This window comes from Malaya genurostris, chromosome 3 (genome assembly GCF_030247185.1).
Source record: "Malaya genurostris strain Urasoe2022 chromosome 3, Malgen_1.1, whole genome shotgun sequence".
In the NCBI taxonomy this organism is placed as follows: Eukaryota; Metazoa; Arthropoda; class Insecta; order Diptera; family Culicidae; genus Malaya; species Malaya genurostris.
The window spans coordinates 166,300,867-166,323,726 of NC_080572.1; the positions used below are offsets into that span (position 1 = coordinate 166,300,867).

Genomic DNA, 22,860 nt, shown 5'->3' on the forward strand with positions numbered 1-22,860 from the left:
AGGATAGAAAAATATTGATCAGATATTGCAAGGCTTTGGGAAAAAGATTTGTTCAAAATAAAAGTAGAAACGTAGTACTAGTTACGGATTTGATATTCTGTTAACGAATAGGTAACGAAACCAAACGAGAAGATCAAATCTATAATCAAAATGTAATACTTTATTTAAAAGACAGATCTGTTATCTTTTAGGCAACACTGTTTTTGACAGATTATGCGTGAATACGATTGTGTCATTGTCAAATTTGTTCAGTTCGGTTTATAATTTAATCATGAATCGTCGTTTGATCGCGCTTGGCGCTGGCAGAATTGGAGGAAGATCTACTTTTTTTTATCGAAAAATTGTGTTCAGCGACGAAACTCATTTCTGGTTGGATGGATTTGTCAACAAGTAAAATTATTGCATCTGGAGTGAAGACCAGCCAGTCGATATACTGTACCAATAATCATCTCATTAGTGTAGTCGCCATGTTATTTTGCGGATTACTTGACCTTCAATCAACGGATTGTGATAAAATCAAATACAATATCTTTGTCTCGGCTCTAACAAGCAATACCATAGAAAATAATAGTTCGAAAAATTGTGTAATACTGCTGTGATAGCAACGCAAGAAATCGAATCTAATGCACCTATTTTCATCTCACCCTTAGAGCCGATGAATCGAGCAGAGACAGCAGATCCCTCTCTAACTTATGGTTTGAGTATATGATTCCTGGAGCTAAGCTGGAGATAAACGGGGGTGCCGTTATCTTACTTCGATTCGAATCTTTTTTCGTTTTGTATAATGTTGAACACATAAGTGTACAAATCTCTAAAACATCAAAAAAATTATTATTAAAACAAAATCAAAATCTGTTTAATTTTGTTTATAATGTTGCTATGTGCAGGATTTTAATATTTATCCAGGTTCACGCATTTCAGGTCAATTTACTGTTCAATTTGACATATAAATGTATGGCTGAGCGTGAGCTTGAGCTTGACCGACCACCTCTGTTTTCCACTCCGTTACTAATCGGGATCAGCTGAAATTGTACAGAAAATTTCTAGATGATCAGTCCTGGCATTGGCAAATCATCCTTCAATGCACATCTTCTGATAACCCCAGAATAGAATGATCAGTATCGGCGCAGTAAAAGTCCGAATGTTGGTCGCGTAGGCAATATTGTTAATATATGATATGATATGATGGTACTATTCACGCGCGACTTAGTATGCTCCGCGCAGAAAATGCTTTTTTTAAAATAAATTCACAGACACTAACCGTATGCTAAAAGGTAATTGTTAAATGCTATCGCAGAATGAACAAGGCCTATTAAAAACTTTCCCAATTGAAGAAACGTATGATTTTTTATGCAAATTAGTCTTGCAAATTAGTCTTGAACGACGTGATAGTTTAGTAGAGTCAACAGATTTGAAACATTGAACCCAGTGTATCTAATTCTGACGATTTTTTTTCCGCCGGATTCCGCGCGATCTCAAAGCTGGTTCTGTCATGAGAAAGAAAGTACTATCAATCTCTTAGTGAACCTCAGCCCCATCAATTTGGTATATGAAAGGCTGAATGCAAAAATCGGTAAGTGCAAATCAGTTCGGAAACTCCGTTTAAGTATTTTGTCGTGAATACGACTTACTTTACTATGGGGCGCCTTTTCAAAATTAGCCATATGGAAGAATGGGCAGAACTTAATCGTGAATATCTCGACTTGTATTAATGGTAGCAACATAATTCTTTCACCATTTCATCAAAAATATGATCAGGAATTCAGGATAATATTTTGAACAGTGTGCGATAACCACAAACAACTCAAAAATTAAGTTTTCTTAAAATTTGAAAACAACGCGGAAAACACCTTACTTTCGCTTGGGTTTTTCGCGCAAGGACGACGATTTTGAGGTAGTCAGGCACATATCTTCAACTGAATGCGTAATTGATCATTTCTTTTCGTGCGTTCGATGGAAGCAGACGTCGTGGGAGTGGAATCATCAACCAGCAGCGACGGACCAAATTGAGTTCCTCAATTTGGTCCTTGTGAATGCTAGAACCGAATCCCTACAGCATATTAATAATTTCTTTCAATAAATTATGCAAATCCGAAATGAAATAATCGACAATAAAATTCTGTATGCGGCTATTTTTATAGCCGTTAGGACCGCCCATTAGTGAAAAAGCTACAAACGAAATCACATAAAAGGAAATCTCTTAACAAAAATTCAATCAGTTTGGATTCAATCGCCACTGCGAGCAGATGTGTTTTGTGTCGTCTGCACGCTTTCGACAAGAGCGATTACGTCACAGCTGCCAGTCATTAGCATTGGGAAAAAAAACAACGGTGGAGAGCATTGCACAATATCAGCCGTTCTAATGGCTCTAAAAGTTTTCTAAAGAACTATTAGGATTTGTTGTTCGCAAATCGTAGGGAAATATCCTCAGTTTACTGCAAATCAAGAACAGTTTGCTTAGATTTGTGCACTTTTCGCTGTGTGAAATTCACAGTAATCGAGATCAAGTGAAGCCTTTTTTTGCGAAAAATGTTCCAGAGTTTAATGTCGTAGAGAATTACGCAATTTGACTCTTCTGAATGCTGGAAACGAATCCCTACAGCATATTGATAGTTTCTTTCAATAAAATATGCAAATCCGAAATGAAATAATCGACATTGAAATTCTGTATGCGGCTATTTTTATAGCCGTTAGGACCGCCCATTAGTGAAAAAGCTACAAACGAAATCAGGTAGAAACAAGCCTCTCAACAAAACTTGAATCAGTTTGGATTGTATCGCCACTGCGAGCAGATGTGTTTTGTGTCGTCTGCACGCTTTCGACAAGAGCGATTACGTCACAGCTGCCAGTCATTAGCATTGGGAAAAAAAAACAACGGTGGACAGCATTGCACAATATCAGCCGTTCTAATGGCTCTAAAAGTTTTCTAAAGAACTATTAGGATTTGTTGTTCGCAAATCGTAGGGAAATATCCTCAGTTTACTGCAAATCAAGAACAGTTTGCTTAGATTTGTGCACTTTTCGCTGTGTGAAATTCACAGTAATCGAGATCAAGTGAAGCTTTCTTTGTTTTTGCGAAAAATGTGAAAAAGGGTAATGCGTGCTTAATTCATACAATTGATATTCGCAAGTGTTAAGGAACATGTCAGTTGTTTTCGTATTCACGACATCCAGTTATGTCTCTGACATTACCCACCCGCCTTTTTTAATGAGTGTTTCTATCCGGGTTATGCATTCAAAAACACACAAACGCGTTTTTTAAAACTAAGATGCACTTATCCGGTTTTTACATTCATATCACTTATATGTATCAACGTTCAATTTCGGATGACATCGTGTTAACGTGAAAACGACTTTCATACAACCAGGTTCGATGGATGCTGTATATGTCCGCTATTGTTTGACTGCTTCCCAGGCTGCAAGATCATGGAACATCTGTTATTCGTATCTTTTACAGAGCCATTGAGAGAAAATTCGAGCCCGAGGGGCCTGGAATTTTTTCAAGTTTTGTTAAATTTGTGCCATACTCACAAATTCGATCATCGCCATCATCGACTTATCATACATTAACTTAACAAAACAATTCACATGGCAAATGTGATTTCCGTTTCTAATACTTTATTTTATTATAAAGATTATAAAGAATATCCGAGCCTCCTAAAAAAGGGGGAATCCCCCCTTTTTCCGCACTCTCGGTGGTCCTGATCTTATATACCTCCTGTTAAAAAAATAGAATGGCAGCGTATACCAGTTTTAAATTTGACAGTAGAACTGTTCGAATAAATAAGAGCAAATTCAGCAGCTGCGAGATTCATATGGGTGGTCTATAATATAACTGAAACTGAAACGAACGTATCCCCAGCAAGCCGTTCTAGTTTTATTTATTCGACCAGTTCTTCTGTCAAATTTAAAACTGGTCTACGATGCCGATCTATTTTTTGTATATTTGAAACACGAGTAAAACACTGCTGGGGCTGCCAGTTTTTCTTGTTATAAAATCCAGATTTAAATTTTGTTACTGACATAAATTATGCATCTAGAACTAAAACACTCCTGAATATGCCCTAAAACTAAAACGGCTTGCAGGGGATTGGCATATTGTCGCAAAACTGAAATGTAGGGCGCTGCTTGTTTAGAGATGATACTTTCAGCAAGAGCTGTTAAATCGGTAGGAAAATTTCTAATTACTCCACCTTTTCAACGATTTCTTTCATAGACTATCTTCTACGATCATAGTAGAAATTGAAGAAAAAGTTTTTACTCTGAGGTGGTAATGTTGGTCTTAATTCATTGTGCGAAATCTACCGTTTATTCAGAATAGAGCATTAAACTTGGTTTGATATCATTTTTCAAATACCTGGAAATAACAAATAAAGTATCCAAAATAAATTGTACTCGATCCCTATACATTCTAGTACTCGAGAAATCAACATTACACTGGTTTCTGTTTAAAAAAATGTTGATCCGAAAAAACCTAAGCTTACCCAATTTCGCACATTTCTGAAGATTTTCCATGTTTAATCGTTGTTTACTCTAAAAAAGTAGTAGTAATCACTTTGAAATCGATTTTCTTCTACTCCGAGTGTACTTTTATTGCTGATATCTATTTGTACTATTGAATAAACGATAAAAATGTTGCAAATCACTGCTGCCTATATGAAAATTTCCGAAAGAATCCTCCTTTTCTTGGTTCCATTTTTCATTGGCAGGTGTCGCTACCGGTATATCAGCTTTGCGACAATGTGCCAATACGTTTGTTTCAGTTTCAGTTATATTATAGACCACCCATATGAATCGCGCAGCTGCTGACTTTGCTTTAACACACCCTCTTAGGAAAAAACGTTCAACGGTGGTCCTTCATTGGTCCAATACATTGAATCATTGGTCCAATGAAAGTCCAATCAATCGTTCAACGGGAGGCCAACACGGGACCTTCGTTTGCCGATTTTGAAACAGACCGTTGAAACAAATGCCATTTCTTCGTTCAACAAACCCGGCAGACAGAGGTCCATTGTTGAGCCATATTTAACATGAGGAGTTGGAGCCCCGTTGGACTAGTTTTACTGCAGAATTTCTGAAGTTTTGTCCACTTATTTGTTCAAACTAACACTACATACCTGTACAATTCCCGTAAAATAACAACAAATCTTCTTTCTATATGAAGGTAACATCTAGATTTCACACTATTTTTTCAAGAGAAAAAACAACAACAAACCGTTCCAGCAAACTGAACGAATATTTCGTGCAGTATGCTGTTCAATAAGCGCTCAACGACCAACAAAATAGAACCGCCTGCTGAGAGGGACAGTTTCAGTTTTCTCAAACAAAAATGACATTCGTTATAAACAGCAGCACAATTAACTCAGTTATAAACAACCTCGGAATTGCTTTAATTTGTGTCATAATACAGACACTGATGACCTTGCGATGTACGATTTCCGTTATTTGCAACGAATTACTTTCCAGCGGAAATCATTTGCTAGTAACTGTGAGTAAAGGCCAGATGGAAACGGTAACTGATGCGAGAAGATGATTAATAAAACGTTTACATTATGTAGTAACATACCGTCACCGGTATTTTGGGAAAAGTAAAAAGAATAAATTCAGTTTTGAAAGATTAATTCAAGGACATATAATTTATCCAAAAAAACAGATATAGTAAAAGGTTTACGAAATTGTCATACATTGGAAACATCATTCTGGCACTTTTGAATCGCAAATCACAATTCAGCAACTTTGATGAAATTCATCAAAACTTGTTCACAATGATTTCCATTTCCTATTCAAAACCGGATAGCACACACCGGAGGCTGCTGTTTCCGCCCAAATTGTGCTTGTGTTGTTCGTGTGTATTCAATTCTACGAACCCGTATGAATGGAGCCCCAGGTTCAATGGGTTTGTTTTTCCTGCTCTCATTCACTGTTTTCAACGCGGAAAGCAGACGGATGGATCAAAATAATTAGATCTCATCGGTACTGGCTGGCGTACAATGTATGACAGCCAGCTGATGGGAACTATTCATCGACCGCTGGCTGACGACGCCAAACGTCATCATGCGTCGCTTCCTCGGTGCTCAAAACGGTTTATGGGAATCTGCCGAAATGTTCAACTAACCAGACGAGGGCTTCAAAAGGATTTCCGTTTTTTTTTTGTTGTTTTATCTGATGTGTTGTTTCCCCCTTAGAAATATGTAGTAATGACACAGCATGCCATACTGTGAGTGTTGTTCATATTCATCTGGGCTTACTTATTTTCCCACATGTAAGCCACGAGGAAAAAAAATGCATCATATAAATAGCGCGAAAAGAAATGTATCAACAGCGCACTTAAAGCGCGATCAACTAGGCCTGGCAGTAGCAAAGTGAAGAAAGGTGGCAGACTTTCCTGTCACTGGTCGTTTCATCGTTGGTTACTAAGGCGATGATGACGCTTTCAACCAGTCGCTGCCGACGTAGCGTCGATTTTCGACTGTGCGCAAACACTTTGCTATCAGCCGAAATATTCATTGGTTCTTCTATTTGTATAAGAACATGGCTATTTTCGGCCTAAATGTTTAGCTGATGTCACAATGTCGGTAAATTTTTTGTTTAGAACCGTTACAGAAAGTTACAATGCTGGATGTGCGGTTACCGCGAGAATGAGAGAGAAGTAGAAGCGTATTTTACTTCAAGCGTGTTTTGCTTACAAACAACACAAATTACTTATAATATAAAAATTTTGACTAGTGGAGTGTACTTCAATGGTACGGCATAGTAACGAATGTTTGCTTATGCTAAATTTGGTATTGAAGTTAAGTAAGAAAATCAGTCCTTGAAATGTTGGATTCAGAACTATAAACTGAAAACCTCAACCGCTTTGCTTTTTTCTCTTTGAAAAGAAGATACACAAAAAAGATGCGAGTAAATTTAAAGCAATGAAAAAACCTGTTTTAATCCACCTAGTGGTGTAATGATGCCTTTCTCATATCAATCAAACTATCATATATAATACTGTGGTATTCTTCAAAATTATTTTTCTTCGATTCTTAAAAGAATAATCGAAATAGATTTGTTTGATCGTCTACTGATAAAAACTATCAATTGGAAAAGATTTGAGGTCGATTTTGAAAACTTTTTACGGTTTTTCGCTCTTTTCAGTGATGGTATAAAATGTTTAACACACTTTACCCTATATTTCCGGATCCGGAAGTCGGATCCGGATGAAATTCAGGAATAACGCATGGGACCACAGGACCTTTCATTTGAACCTAAGTTTGTGAAAATCGGTCACGCCATCTATGAGAAAAGTTAAAATACATATTTTCTTATTTTTGCACATTTTACCCCATAACTCTCGAAACGGAAGTCGGATCCAAATAATATTCAGGAATTTTGTATGGGACCTCAAGACCTTTCATTTGAATCTAAGTTTGTGAAAATCGATTCAGCCATCTCTGAGAAAAGTTAGTGCACTTATTTTCACAATTTTTTGCACATTTTACCCCATAATTCCGGAACCGGAAGTCGGATCCAAATAATATTCAGGAATTTTGTATGGGATCACAAGACCTTTCATTTGAATCTAAGTTTGTGAAAATCGGTTCAGCCATCTCCGAGAAAAGTTAGTGCAAAAAAACGTTACATACACACATACGCACATACACACACACACACACACACACACACACACACACACACACACACATACACACACACACACACAGACATTTTGCGTACTCGATGAACTGAGTCGAATGGTATATGACACTCGGCCCTCACAGTGATTGCATAACCTCGGGTTTTCACAGTGATTGCATAACCTTTCTATATGAGAAAGGCAAAACGGTAAGTATAATGCATCTAAGATGGAACGGAATAGAAGAAGGTGAAGAAATAAAATACTGTGCAGGCACAAAAGCATTGAAACACGGGAAGCGACGTTTTTTAATAGGATAATTACATAACTATCGACCTGCTTAGAAACAGCGGATGACGGCAGTAAGAGGGGCAATCCCCGGAACCTGATCGCGGTGGCCACGCAACAATGAAGGCGTGAGGATTGTCGGATTCGGTGGGCTGAGTTCGAAACCACGATCTCATACATGTCTGAGCGGAAATTATCATTGCAGTCTAGCGAGAGCGGCTACCGTCAGTCATTAATACTGTGTTATTGGTGTATGTTTTCCGCTGCCAAAGGAAGTGACTGAGTGGGATTTTACACCGGTAAAAAAAGTTTCGAATGAATTTGTTTTCTATTCTGCAACGCTATCAGCAGTATTTCTTGGTCTTATGTTGTTCTATTTGTAATCTAATTACATCTGAAAGAATCGCGTAGCTAATGCATTTTTGACAAAAAAGTTTTATACAAACAAACAGTACATATTCGAGAAAAAAGTTTTATATTATTAGTTGGACAATACTCAATGTTCTACTTAAATACGTATTACATAAGTACACTAAGGTCTTTTTTTATGCGGTCTTTTTTTATGCGACTTTTTTATGCGAATTTTCAGAGTTATGCGTTTTTTTTATGCGAAGTTTCAGAGTTTTCCCTTTTTTATTTATTTTACCATCACATCAAAAAGACAAATTCATTGCCACCAGGTTTTCAATTATGTGCGTCTTACGCTGTACTCCATTCTGTTTGAAAAGTGGTGGCAAAACCTAAGAACTTAGGATAACTAATATTTTATTCGGCCATGTCACATAAATTTTGTATCATCTTAACCTCGCACATCATTTTTCAATTGGTGATTAATCTTCGAACTCGACTATGCAGTTTAGATACAGCTGAAATACAGTGTGTAATGAAAGTTGAGTACACAAACACAGCCATCCCGCAAGTACTGTGGCAGTATAATCTATCGAAAGAAAAAGAAGCAAACATGATCACATGGAGACAGGAAACGAAGACAGTCAATGCGGTCAAAGGAAATGAAGAAGAAAAGCTAAATGGAAACCGGTAATACAGTAGTTAATTAGGAAATAGGAAATCCCGCGTGGTTCTGTATTGATGGTAGAAATTTTTTTTTTATATTTGAAAACTGTTTTGTTTTTCGAAGCAAAAAGATGTACTATGAATGCTTACTGGAATGCAAACTTTTCCGCGTGAACAAATAATTGCGTCATCCTTCGAGGGATATCGTTGAGAAATAGAATGTGAAGTTGACATAAGAAAATAATTTGTAAGATATCTTTTTCAGGTTATTTCTGTTTTCATTGACCGAAGAAGTCCAAACGGAAGCCGATTAAAATACCGCATATAAATCAACTGCATTCGTGCTATTTGAGGTGCTCGTCTGTTTCTTCTCGGTTGACGTACGATGAGCCAGTAGATAGATAAAATCGAATACATCATGCTCTCTCTATTCATACAAAGGTGCCTGCCGGATGCCAGTTTTGGTAGCATGTATCGAAGAGTTCTGTTTTCCACTACTCCACTTTTACCTCCTTGAGCACTCAATATCGCGCAAGATAGATTCTCAGATCATCATCGACACTGAAACAGTTGTCTTGTGCACAAACGCCGAGGGATTTATTAATACCTACTACTTATTATCGGTCTGTATGCTTTGTTTATACGGTTGATCCGCGCCGTATTTAAATTAGATTTCCTGTTTCCCTAATTGATTAATTTTATTAGCTCACAGGCGAAGCGGAGGTCGCCCAAAACCGATTCATAACAGAGTCGAGTTGGAGTGTCCACATCGGGTATCTTTGTTGCCTTCTCTTCCGTTCTGTCTCTGCAGCTGATTTTGCTACATAAGTGTTTGTTTGCGTGGGGGCAGAAATCTCGCCACTTGTGCTTCCGGTATTACCAGACAGCGTCGCGGATATGGGTAAACGGTCTGCATGCTACAGACGGCCAATCTTGATACAGACCACGATCTGAAGAGGCAGGATGGCATGATTTAGCATGCTCAGTAATAGATATAATATCATCCTAGCTTGAAACTTGAGCGGATATTTTTACTTGTCTATTCAGAATATTTATAAAGTTTCAATTTAAATGGGAGTTATTATTGACGAATTTGCAACGCAAAAACAAACATAAATTATAGCTGACAGTAATCCATATAATGATTTGGTTCCTCGATTATTAAGATAAATATCGATTATTATGTCAATATCGAACGTAACTTGAGTTCGAATGTTAGAAGCTTTTCATTGTCGCATCATTTTTCGTCTTGGAATATCAGATCACATAGAAATCTATTCAGAATATTTATAAAGTTTCAATTTAAATGGGTGTTATTATTGACGAATTTGCAACGCAAAAACAAACATAAATTATAGCTGACAGTAATCCATATAATGATTTGGTTCCTCGATTATTAAGATAAATATCGATTATTATGTCAATATCGAACGTAACTTGAGTTCGAATGTTAGAAGCTTTTCATTGTCGCATCATTTTTCGTCTTGGAATATCAGATCACATAGAAATCTTAGCTTGGTTTTCGGCGATATACAACAAATTCGCCATCAAGGTAAATAACCGATGATTTGTTTGCGGATGTTTCACAGAATAGGATGACTGACTGCCATCGGCCAGTATTCTGTTATTTCAAACAACATCCGCCGAAAAAAAAGAGAAAACCAACTGCTTTTCTTCTTTTGGTGTAGGTTATCCGGCATAGACAGGCACGCAATTGATCGGCATGCGGATGGCGGTACACAGTGGGAACTGAAGAAGCCGGACGGACGTACATAGATGCGTTCGATTATTTTTGTGAAAACGGTATGGTTGCGGTGGTGGCGGCAGCTGATGATGTGTAGTGAAATGAATCAACAAAACATTCAGAAATCCGCACGTCCGTTGGCCTCCTAGTATTTTTCGTACTCTGAGCTGTATAAACATACACAATGATGCGCTGAATAAGGTAGTTTCGAAATTAATAATAGATTTCCGGCTTATTAAACGTTGGATTTTTTGGTACAGGTACTGGAAATAGATTAACAGACGATGACAGAAAAGTTTTTTTTTTCAAATGGGCGGTTCTTTCCCAATTCGTGACACTCATGCAGACTGTTTAGGAAAGACTGCAAGTATAACATAAGCCAATGAACGATCTGAACGTTCTTTTTAATACGGTAATCTGTTTTACCATACATTGCTTATTAAACCTTAATGTTTCTAATAGAAATGTGAATATTCCCTTTGTCGTTGTGTGATTAATAATAACTTCATAAACCGCGTAAATTGGCACTTTTGAACCTCCTTCGTAGACTTTTTTATATCTATTCAACCATAGGAATATTTTTGCCTTTCTCATACAAAAAAGGCTATGCAACCACTGTGAAAATTGACTTTTGATCCGAGACTCGGAGGGTCGAATGTCATATACCATTCGATTCAGCTCGAAATTCAGAATTTTCTCGAAAATAGCTGAACCGATTTTCACAAACTTAAATTCAAATGAAAAGTTTTATGGTCCCATACGAAGTTCCTGAATTTAATTTAGATCCGACTTCTGGTTCCGGAATTACAGGATGATATGCATCAGTGAAAATAATGTCAGTAACTTTTCGAAGATGGCTCAATGGATTTTTACTATCTTTGATTCAACTTTAGATACCATAAGAATATCTCATATTTGTTCCGATCGAACTTCCGGATCCGGAGAAAGGGTACCTTAAGTAAAAATGTCAATTTCAAGAGTTGTTTTTTCATAACAGAACTGTTTGTAGATTTTTTAATTTGATTAATGATGAATTCTAACTAGAATATGATTGTTTTGAGCTAATTCCTCCCTTCAACATCAACAATGTGCTCTGTTTGATTTAAATCGAAATTTCGGTCTAATCAAGTGGAAAAAATATTTTTCCGGCTGATTCTATTGTTGGAATAAACTAACTATTTTTTACATGTAAACCAAAGTTAAGTTGATATTATCCGCTATGCCTATGTTGATTCAATCCTGCTATATTGGTTTAATTTATTCATGATCTTATTTTTGCAGTGATACAACAAAGTTTACTATTTAAATGGACTATATTAGTTATATTTCTTATAAATGTGGGCAATTTTTTCCGCGTGAATAAGCCAGAGCATTTTTCTCTCGCGGATAAAGTTTGTGCGTGTTTTATAAGCAGTGGTGTCTCGTCCTTATGTGCATCTCGTGCACTGCAGGAACTAACTGCATCCCCATCCGCATTCTATCGTTTTTAGATTCTATATTTATTCGATGAAATCAGGTCGGATGGTACCAAATGGAAAATATTGAGCGATTTTATCCACAGCATAATATGCAAAAATTCACCCTAAGCTGCTTGCTGGTCAAACGATCTTTTCATATCGCAATGCCGTGGCTCTCTGAACTTGAGTATTTTGCCTTGTGCACCGAGTTTTTGTCGCTGTGTTAGTGTCTTTTCGGTGCACATGAGTTACTGCACTGACTCGAGAAGAGAGGTAATTACTCAGCTAAGGTCAGAGATTTGTTGTTCTCTCTGTCACGTTTGGCTCTGTGAGAACTTGTATGCATGCGCACCACAAACGAATTTCCAGACATGACAGTCACGATCTTTTTTTGGCGCACATCTACGGTCCTCCGTGAAACTGGCACCAATGGTGAAAAATTGGTTTCACTGCTGAGTTCAAATCATACATTCATAATGCAAATGTCAAACCGTGAGAACCCTTTCGATTCGGTAGCTCATTTGTATATATTGAGATTTTATGGCACACTTTGGTTGAAATGATAACAATTCAATTAATCTCGCGCTCCACCCAGCGGCGAGTGCGGTCATTTCAGAAGGTACCGGGAACGAACCACATTTTTCAAAAATATTTATAAGCACATACATGTCTTTATTATTTATCTTTGTGCGCACCTTCAGGAGAGACTTCGGTGGTTTGTGCTTATGACAGTAAAAAACCAATTGCTTTCTCCAGAGATGTCAGGTTCACAGATTAATCTGAGCTTCACATGTTCTGAATATGCTGCACAAATTTTCACAGATTTCTGAAGTCAATGAGCCTCTAAAAGTCTTCAAATTGCTAGGCAAAACAAAGTATCCTACAGAGCGTTTTCTTGCTCAGACGGATTTTGGTTCGCACACAGATTTAAAAAAATAACCTCGCATCCTTGGTTGGGTCAGTTGCAACGTCGAAGCGGTTTTGTTGATGATATTATTGACAGATTTGCTAGAAGTGCAGGGCGCGGATTTCTTCTGTTGTATCGATGATACGAAAAAAGTTTAATAAAAATAACCCATCTAAAAGTAGTCCATATTTCATAGTATTGGAAAAAAGTTTTCGCTTACAACGAACTGTAATTACTGTATTACATCTTATATAATCAGTGCACAACCCGTAAATTTTGCCACGAGACGCCACTGATTATAAGTAAAATTTTATCTACTTCTTTTATTCCACAGGGTGTTTCCAAGTAACAATTCAAGCGTATGTATTGATAATTTATAATTTTCTTAAAAATTGCATAACATATTTTTTTTACAAAACAAGTATTTGATGCAGAGATCTAGACCGGACTGATGAAGCACCAATACATTGGATACTGATTAAAATACTCCGGTTTGATTGTGATATGTGAATAATTTGGTTTTTGGAAAATTTAAAGACTAGCATAAATCGAAATAAAAGTAGTGTGCATTTAATTTAAAAGAAATCAAACAAAACTATGTAATTATAACAAATAAAAGCGTTAGTTGAAATAACTAAATTTAAGTTCACTTATTTTAGCTAAAAAGTTTGTAAATTTGAAGCTCTAAAAATAATTATTATAAACTAGAGTTTGTTAATTTGAAACTAATTTTACAAATTGAATTTACTGTGAATTTATTTGTCAAGGAATTGACAGGAACGCACAAGTAAAATATTGATTATTTTTATCAAAATATTGATTGAAACAACCTAATTCACTGAGAAAAGTAATCGTCATGTTTTTTAGTTTCAACCAGCAATATTTGCAATATCAAACCAGATTGTCTTTTGTCACTATTTCAATAAAAAAATTGTTGTGTGAAACCCAAATTTGGTTATTTTTTTAATATTTTTCTCTGCGTGTATAGGTTGCAGATCAAGATAGTTCAGGGTCAAATGAACTCATATCAGATTTTCATAAAATCAAACTCAAATTACCAGTTCTGATGCTCCCATAAAAAAATCCAAGTCCGACTTCCAGTTCTATCATTACAAGGTGATAAATTTTCAAAGTTTCAAACCGTCATAGAAAACAATTATACTGAACCCGAAATTTATTTTAAACCGCCACTTAAATCGAAGGTCATCTGCACCTTTTGAGAAATTTTAAAATTGTTCCAGTTTGTCGTTAATGTTTTCTGATGATTCAGTGATCCGAAATTCCAACCACTGTTTCCGGCGCTTCCGAAATCGGAAACCGGGAGCCAGGATAGCCGGAATCGATTTGCTTGGCTGTCAAAATGTCAAAATGACGGTACAAAATGTTTAAATCACTTTACCCTTTAATTCCGGAACCGGAATTCGGATCCGGATGAAATTCAAGAATTCCGTATGGGACCACAAGACCTTTCATATGAACCAGAGGTGGAAATAAGCCCATTTTGCGCATGAAAATGTTCATCAAGATTTCCGATTGTGAATAAAAAAAACGCGCTCAATCCTCCTAGCAGTGAGATGATACCTTTATTTTTATCAATCCGCATGTGTTTTTTTCATGAATATTCTTCGGTGTTTCAGTTTTCATGACATTATTCTAATGTCCGTCGTTTTAAGTGGCAATTTGAGATTTTAATCACTCATTACTCTATAATGTCGAAACTGCAAATCGGATCGAATGTGAATCTGAAAGTGTAACAATCGATTAAACATTCCATGATATGTCGAAGTAATTTCCACTTTAGAGTTTAGGGTAATTGAAGGTACTTCTAGAGCCGGTATTCAGGAACCAGCATAACCCAAACCGATTCGTATGGCCATATGACGAATGAATTGCAATATTTTTGAGTCCAACTTTAACGCTTTTCGAGATTGTCATCTTCTATATCGCTTTGAATTTTAAAAATTCATCATCTTACAATTCCAGAATCGGAAGTCAGAATTGGATAAAATTGGATTTATTTAAATTTGAACTTTTGTTTCTGAAATTCGATTTGGGTTTTTTTTTGAGAAAACGATTGAGCTTTGAGAAACGATACGACACTGAAACCGGAATTCGAAATTCGGTGTAGCCGAAGTCAGACAAATTCACCTGAGTAGCTGTATAGTTTACATTTGTTTCAAAATGTTTGAAAATCAGTGTAGACATCTTTGAGAAATCGTAGTGCGAATTAAATCCGAATCAAAAACTGATTACCACTAAAAATGAAATAAGTTTATTTGGTTATCGACTATCCAAATTTGCTAACCCGATAAACCTGATTAATTTATGTGAAATAGACATTTTTATACTATATCCGAAACCGGAAGTTGGATCTGTCTGAGAAACAAGATGTTTTATAGAATCTTAAAACTTTTCATTTGAATCTTAGATGATTCTTAGATTTCATTTGAATCTTAGATCGGTTCAGCCATCTACGAGAAAAATGAGTTATACAGTTTTAATTTCGTTTCACATATCATCCTGTAGTTCCGGAACCAGAGGTCGGAACTAAACATCATTCAGGAACCTTGTTGTTGACTTTTCATATGAATCTGAGTTCGTAGAAAACGGTTGAGTCATCTCCGAAAAAAATTGAGTGAAATTATTTGTCGCACGCGCATTTGCTGATCTCGACGAACTGATTCGAATGGTATATGGGTGTTATGTTCTTCCAGCATTTATTGCTGTAAGTAGTTTAAATCAATATAATTATGGAATTGCTTTCAAATCGAAAATTCTGCCATCATCTGGTTTACATATGGCATATTCGAACGATTATGTTGCCAAAAACGAACCGTGCTAAAATCGGTTCGAGGCAAAATATCATGCTGTATACAGTCTTGTGGGTACTTAGAAACAAATGTATGTAACAGTATAAAAATCGTGTTTTATGTTGCTCCCAAGCATTTTTTTGCCAGACAGCGCTCAAAACTTCTACTGCTGGAATAGGGGAAAAATTCGCTTACACAAAAATTTCGACATCTACGTTAGAAATGGACGGATTTTAACAATCTATGGCTTGTTCGATAGGTATCACCGTGCGGAATTTAAGTCTGAAAATTTATTCTGTTTCAAGGTCAATTGTGACAGATGCTGTAAAAAAACTGAAAATTTTGTCATAAAACTTCGTATAACTCAAAAAGTAAACATCCGATCTCAAAACCATTCAATAGCGTTCTGGGTGACGGGGAGACCTTTCATTTGCGACTAGTTTGTTCAAAATCGGTCCAGCCATCTCTGAGATCTCGACCTCTTAGTTGACAACACACATACAGACACACACATACACACACACACACACACACACACACACACACACACACACACACACACACACGGACATTTGCTCAGTTCGTCGAGCTGAATCAATTGGTATATGGAATTCGGCCCTCCGGGCCTCGGAAAAATTTTCTAAAGTTTGAGCGAATTCTATACCTATTTTTTATATTTATAAAAAAAGGTAAAACCGAACACCGTGAATTAAAAAATTAGGTAACAAAACTAAAATTGCGATTATTTTTTTAATTGTGGGGAATGAAATCATTTCAAAATTCATTATAATATCTATAATAAATATGTAATATAAAACGATAATACTGACTATTTTTGTTTACTGTGATTCCAAAAATTTGCTAATTTCCACCCCTGATATGAACCTAAGTTTATCAAAATCGGTTCAGCCATCTCCTAGAAAACCTAGTGAGATTATTTGACACATACTCAGCTCGACGAACTGAGTCGAATGATATATGACACTTGGCCCTCCGAGCCGATTTTTACTAGTCGATTATACTAGTGAGTGCATAACCTCTCTGTATGAGAAACGTAAAAAGAATATAACCAAAAGTAGCTTGCCAAAATAGAAAACACACACACACACTATAGTTTCAATTAAAGTACAATAAAACATCGTTTCACCGGAAATACCCCCGGATGCAGTTGTTCTTATTTTGTTCGTGCAACTGTCGGCCAGTCGGCATGAGAAGCTAGCAAGATTACTTCAATTAGCACTTCCCGTACGTCATTTCAGAGCATCATCATCGTATTCCCATCACCCAAAATACCCCCGTGGTGGGTCTTCCTCCATTATACTGATGGTATCAGCAGTAATGGCGGGACAATTTTCCCAAGACTTCGAGAAAACACCACCGACTATGTGAGAAACGGATTTTCTCTGCACGCTACCTCCATTGCGACAAGAGTTGCGGTGCCGCGGTTTACAACTTTGTGTTTTACAAGTTTGTTGTAGAACTGTGGCTATGAGAACAGGAGGTAAGAAGAGGCACTGGGGAGAAGGTCGGAATAAGAAAAAAAAAAATGGAACACCATATGTCGTGTCGAATAGTGGCTTCTTCGCTTTATAGAAGCCATTGATTTTGGGTGCTTCTTTCCGGTTGTTTAATTGCTTTGTATTACAAAGCGTGCACAGATCGGAAGTCTCCGAGAAAATCCAGTTTTTTAGCATTGTCGTACCAGATCAAACTAAACGGGTTTACCAATCTTCAATTTGAACAGATCAACTTTTTTGTTTACCGGAGATAAAATGTAAGTAATGAATGAGTTTTCTAGAATTGATTTTTTGAACTGGCCTATTTATTGTTTTTAAGCAGATTATAAATTCATTTGGCCGTTAGGTAGATGAAGTTGATTAAATACCTGCGGGATCAGGAATAACCCAACCAGCAACATCTTTGGCACCGGAAAGCTTCCCGTTACCGTATTTTAGGTTTTTCTCGAATACCCAGTGTACGTTTTTCATATTATTGGTTCAACTACCTTTCTCAACCGTTATCAATCACACGCTTCAATGGAAATGGTAAACAGGCCGCAAGAAACGAGAATTTCCCACTATTGTATGTATCAAACACTTCACTTAACCTATCAGAGTGTATAATTCATTCAATTGCAGCTATTCGTTTTTCATTTCTCAGCCGATTCTTGCTCGTTGCTTTTAAAGAGTCTGCCGCAATAATAGACCATTGTTTTAGACCCAGGACCCAAATTTCGAATTTAGCCTATCTCCATCATTATCATGTTCAACTTAATTCAGTGAATGTATATAGTATGTAGACTAATTAGAAGCGGGAAATAGTTTAAATTTAACTAACAGTACTTGCGTTGCTTTCTTACTTCTAGCAGAAAACCAATTTTGCTGAGAAAACGGATGGAATTATTAAAAATTTACAGTGCTCCGGAGCGAAGCGAAGAATTGTCGGTTCTTCGCTAGGCATGTTTTTCTCTCGTTCGTTCCGCTGATTTGGCCGCAATCCCACCAACTGTTACGGGAAATGCGCAAATTTTTCCGACCGTATCCGATTGCTTCTCGAGCTTTCGGATTGGTATGGAAAAATTTCACAAAAGCAAAACAGTCGAAATGAGCGATGGATACTGGGGTAATGACTTAACAATTTTACCACCTCGTCATTACACCTCATTTCTATTCGGTCAATCTCAACCCAATGCATGTAGGACTGCCGATGGGTAACTGCGACGAGAGAAAGTAGCAGATCAGCGAGCAATGAGAAAGCGTATAAATTAGCCAACAGTACTATCCTAGACAGGGTCGGATTTTTTCATTGTGGTAGCTTTGGAATCATGAATAATTCGTGGTTCGTTTCAAACTTGAGAAGACAACGAATTTCAAGAAACAATTATTTTAAAATCTTGTTCTGGAAACAGATGGTACATCGTTTACTTTGGTAATTGATTTTACTTTCTCGTTGGGATCATTCATATGTTTTTGATAAATAAAAAGTTTCTGCCTTACCATTTATACATAACACATGGATCAATAAGTCCCGAGACTAAAGCAGAGATGGCGCTCGTAGTAAACCAGTAACCACGTCTTTCTAGAGTACTAACCTTTGCTTGAAATGGGTCAAAATTTTAAGTCGATCCGACCAGAAACAGCTGAGTTATCGAGGTTGGAGTAAAGTCGTTTTGTAGTTTGTTTAAAAAATGGAAAAACCGAGTTTCGTGTTTTGATAAAACATTGTTTTTTAATGGGTAAAAAACACCGTGCAAGCGAAACAATGGATTGAAAAATGTTATCCGTTATCTTGTCCATCAAAAGCAACGATTTGTCGGTGGTTCGCCGAGTTTAAACGTGGTCGTACCGACACAAATGACGCGGAACGCTCGGGTAGACCTGTGGAAGCCGTTACACCGGAAAATGTGAGTGAAGTGACAAAAATTATAATGAAAGATCGTAAAGTGAAGCTCCGTGAGATTGCTGAGATGACACAGATATCATATGGAAGTGTATTTACTATCCTTCATGAAAAATTGAGCATGAAAAAGGTTTTTTCCAAGTGGGTGCCGCGATTGCTTTCGATGGAACAAAAACAGCCTGCCACAAGTCGATTAAAACAATGGCGAAATTGAACGAATTGGGCTTCGATCTGCTTCCCCTCCCCCCATACTCGCCAGATTTAGCCCCCAGTGACTACTGGCTCTTTGCTGATCTTAAAAAATGCTCCAGGGAAAAAGATTTGGCTCAAATGAGGAGGTCATCGCTGAAACTGAAGCTTATTTTGAAGCGAAAGATACATTTTTTTATAAACATGGTATTGAAAAATTGGAAAAACGTTGGAATTATTGTATCACCCTAAAAGGTGATTATGTTGATGAATAAAAAAAATTTTGCGAAAAAAATTTTATTTCCATTGTTAGTCTCGGGACTTATTGATCCATGTGTTATTTATATCTGTGAAATAATGAAATTTAAGTCAATTTAATAAAAATCAATGCATGCTTTGTTAATATTATGACATCATGATTTCTGGTTTAACAGAAATGTTTGTTTAGAACAATCGTGGTTAAGAGCTATTGTGCCATGTTTTAAAAGCAATCACATTCACTTGTATCTGTAGGGAGTCTGATTTCGGAATAACCAGAACTAATAAATATTCAAAGAGCTATAAATTTAAGCGCATTTAATATTCATACTAAACTAGAGTTTATTTGGGAATAAACTAACATAACCTTTTCAATTTGTAAACAGTAGTGAATCAATTTGAAAAAAAATCTCTCTTTTTGAATCGTTGCTCTGAATGACGGTTTGCAATTTTCAACACACTCCGCCCTGTAGTTCCGGAACCGGAATTCGGAACTGGATGAAATTCAATAGCAACGTGTGGGACCGTAAGACCTTTTTCATTTGTGTCTAAGATTGTGGAAATCGGTTAAGGAAGCTCTTAGAAAATGAAGTGAGTTACTTTTGTATTTTTGTATTTGTATACTGAATATATACTACGATTGTAGAACAAGAAATTGGTTTACTCTAGGCAACCGGAAATTAACCAAGCGAAATGCTGCGCAAGCTACTGCGTCTTTGAGCATGTTATTTGACGACCTACATTCTTGGCGTTTTCGCAAGCAGCAACAGCCAAAGGCTCAATTTTACCGGCTCGAACGATTCGGCCATGTCCAATGAGTTAGTAAACAGCCGGTTTTGTCATGACTCAAGAAGTTTCTGCGGTAGTTTTACCCTCGCCTTGATGATTAGTAGCCATCTTAATCATATCGACTAAAGTCTCATGGTTGACTGATACAGAGTATGGCTTAACATAATTAGCTTGAAAACTGGTTCCAATGACAAGTTGTACACAACTTCTGTGAAACTGCTATCAACACACAGTTGTTGATCAAGAAATCGACGATTGTCGGCCATCGAAAATAATTGGAGTAGAACGAATCACGGTCTCTATACTAACATCGTCAGTTTAGATCGTTTCTTTATTTCTATCTCCACGATAACTACATGATTTAGGATCACGATTTTTATTTTTTTGTTGTTCTTTTTTACCATTGTCGTATGTCATATGCAATAAATGATGATAAATAAAATTAAAACTTGTGTACAGAGCTAGCTCTCAGAATGGTTATTTTGCTGAGATTATAACGAATGAACATATTTCTGAATGGAAATATCGTCGAATCTTAATTATATAAACAAACGTGTTATAATACTCGATGTTGCCGACAAAACTAAAAAAACGGTTTCCTTACCTTCTACTGGTTTACCACCAACGAGGTAACACGTGCCCTTCTGCTCCTCACGCTTCTTTATTGGAGTAGGTCATAAACGCACGACTGCACGATTTTAGGAACCAATACCATATGACGTCCGTCTGCTGTTTTTATGGTTCTCTTGTTTCTCTCCGCTTTTCCGGTATGTATTTAGCTTGCTGTGGTGCTGTTATTGCCTTCGCCGCTGGGTGCACCTTTGCGTGTATACGATTTGCGTTTCCTGACCGTCTTTCCACGGCAGATGTTCTTTCCTCTCAAACCTCTTTTGACACGCCTCGCTACGTTTCACTTCCTTCGTTAGGTTCTTAATCCAAAGGTGAATATATCATGAAAACAAGCCGATTATATTACTTCCGCTGTTGTTTCGCTAGGCTATTTTCAAATATTCAGGCTCACTTGGGGTATCTTCGTTAAAATTAATTAGATGTACTCATTGATCGGATAATCAAGCCTAATCATCTTTGGATTAATTCACAATAAATTTACGGTTTTTGCACGACGTAATCCTTGCTATAGTTTTAAAATGCACCAAAGTGTCTTCACTTCACTTTACGATTATTTCTCAATATATTGATCCTTTTCTAGTGTTTACACGATCTTTTTAAGTTTAACCACTCGAAAAGTTCCATATGTTATGAACTGAAATTGAAAATTGTACACAAAGTCTGCTCTCTCAAGAATGAGACTTCATCGTATTTAATTAGTATCGAACGCTCTCGTTCAACTTCTTTTGCTCTGGATTTCCTTCCCCTAGCGCTGCCTAATTTGTTGACCTCACTTTCGGCTTGTCTCCACAGCTGTCCTTCACCTTATGCTGCAAGAACCACACTAAACAACTGTCACGAAAAGGTGACGACCGAATTTAATGATAACAATATACACAACCTCTTCCAAAGGATGCCTCTGTATGACTGAGAACTGGCTTCGCTCGCATGTTAGTTTTGTACCGGGCTTGTGCTCTGCCGCTTGATTTCTCTCACGTGATTGTGGTATGGATAGAGACTAGAGAATTGGTTGCTCTCGCTCCCATAAATATAATACAGCATACATACAAGTGGTGTCAGCTGTTGCGTATGCAGGGCCGCAATTAGTTTTTGTTATTGTAAGTGTTGATAAAATCACCAAAAATCATCAGTGATCTAAGATCACTGCTGATCTTAAGATCACTGCTGATCTTAAGATCACTGATCGCGTAGGGATCTGGGGCTGATTGCCCGAAGCAACAGGTTGGCCGAGTGCTTTTCTGTAAAGGTTATCATGCGCAGTGCTAACATCTATAGTGATTTTGAAGGAGTATTAGGTCACCCATGTACTGATGAAATTACTGGTGTTTTTGTAACGCAGATCAATTTTCATTCGATTTCCATTGATACCATTGGAAAGACGCACTCAGACGCTTGACCTAAATTACGCATTGATAAATTTGCTCATTTCATATGCGGGGGGATGTTCAAAACACTGAAAATGATCAATTATGTAGCTGTCAGGAATCTAGCGATTGATGAAACGGAGTATTAATAATTTCTATCCATTTGAACACCCTGACGCACATAAGAAGTCCGTTTAAAAGCAACATTGACATACACATTGAATTCTTAAAACAACTAAAATTGATAATTTTTATCGAACACAAAATTTGCTGTTGTCATATATTTACACACCCCTCACCACAAAAAATGAAATCAATGTTTTTTAACTGAAATCATTTGGCATTCATGTCTGATCTTGCTCATATCTCGGGTAATTTTTCAAAAGGGCGTATAAG

The 22,860-nt window shown here is 36.9% G+C and overlaps 1 protein-coding gene across 1 annotated transcript in view; it reads right to left on the reverse strand.

Annotated features, from left to right (window-relative positions):
- Nucleotides 1-21,996, reverse strand: part of LOC131436915 (ETS homologous factor) — a 22,898-nt gene extending 902 nt beyond the window's left edge. The window contains exon 1 of the mRNA XM_058605895.1: nucleotides 21,075-21,996. The gene's annotated coding sequence lies outside the window, so the exon portion shown is untranslated. The remainder of the gene's footprint in view (nucleotides 1-21,074) is intronic.
- Nucleotides 21,997-22,860: the final 864 nt, after the last annotated feature.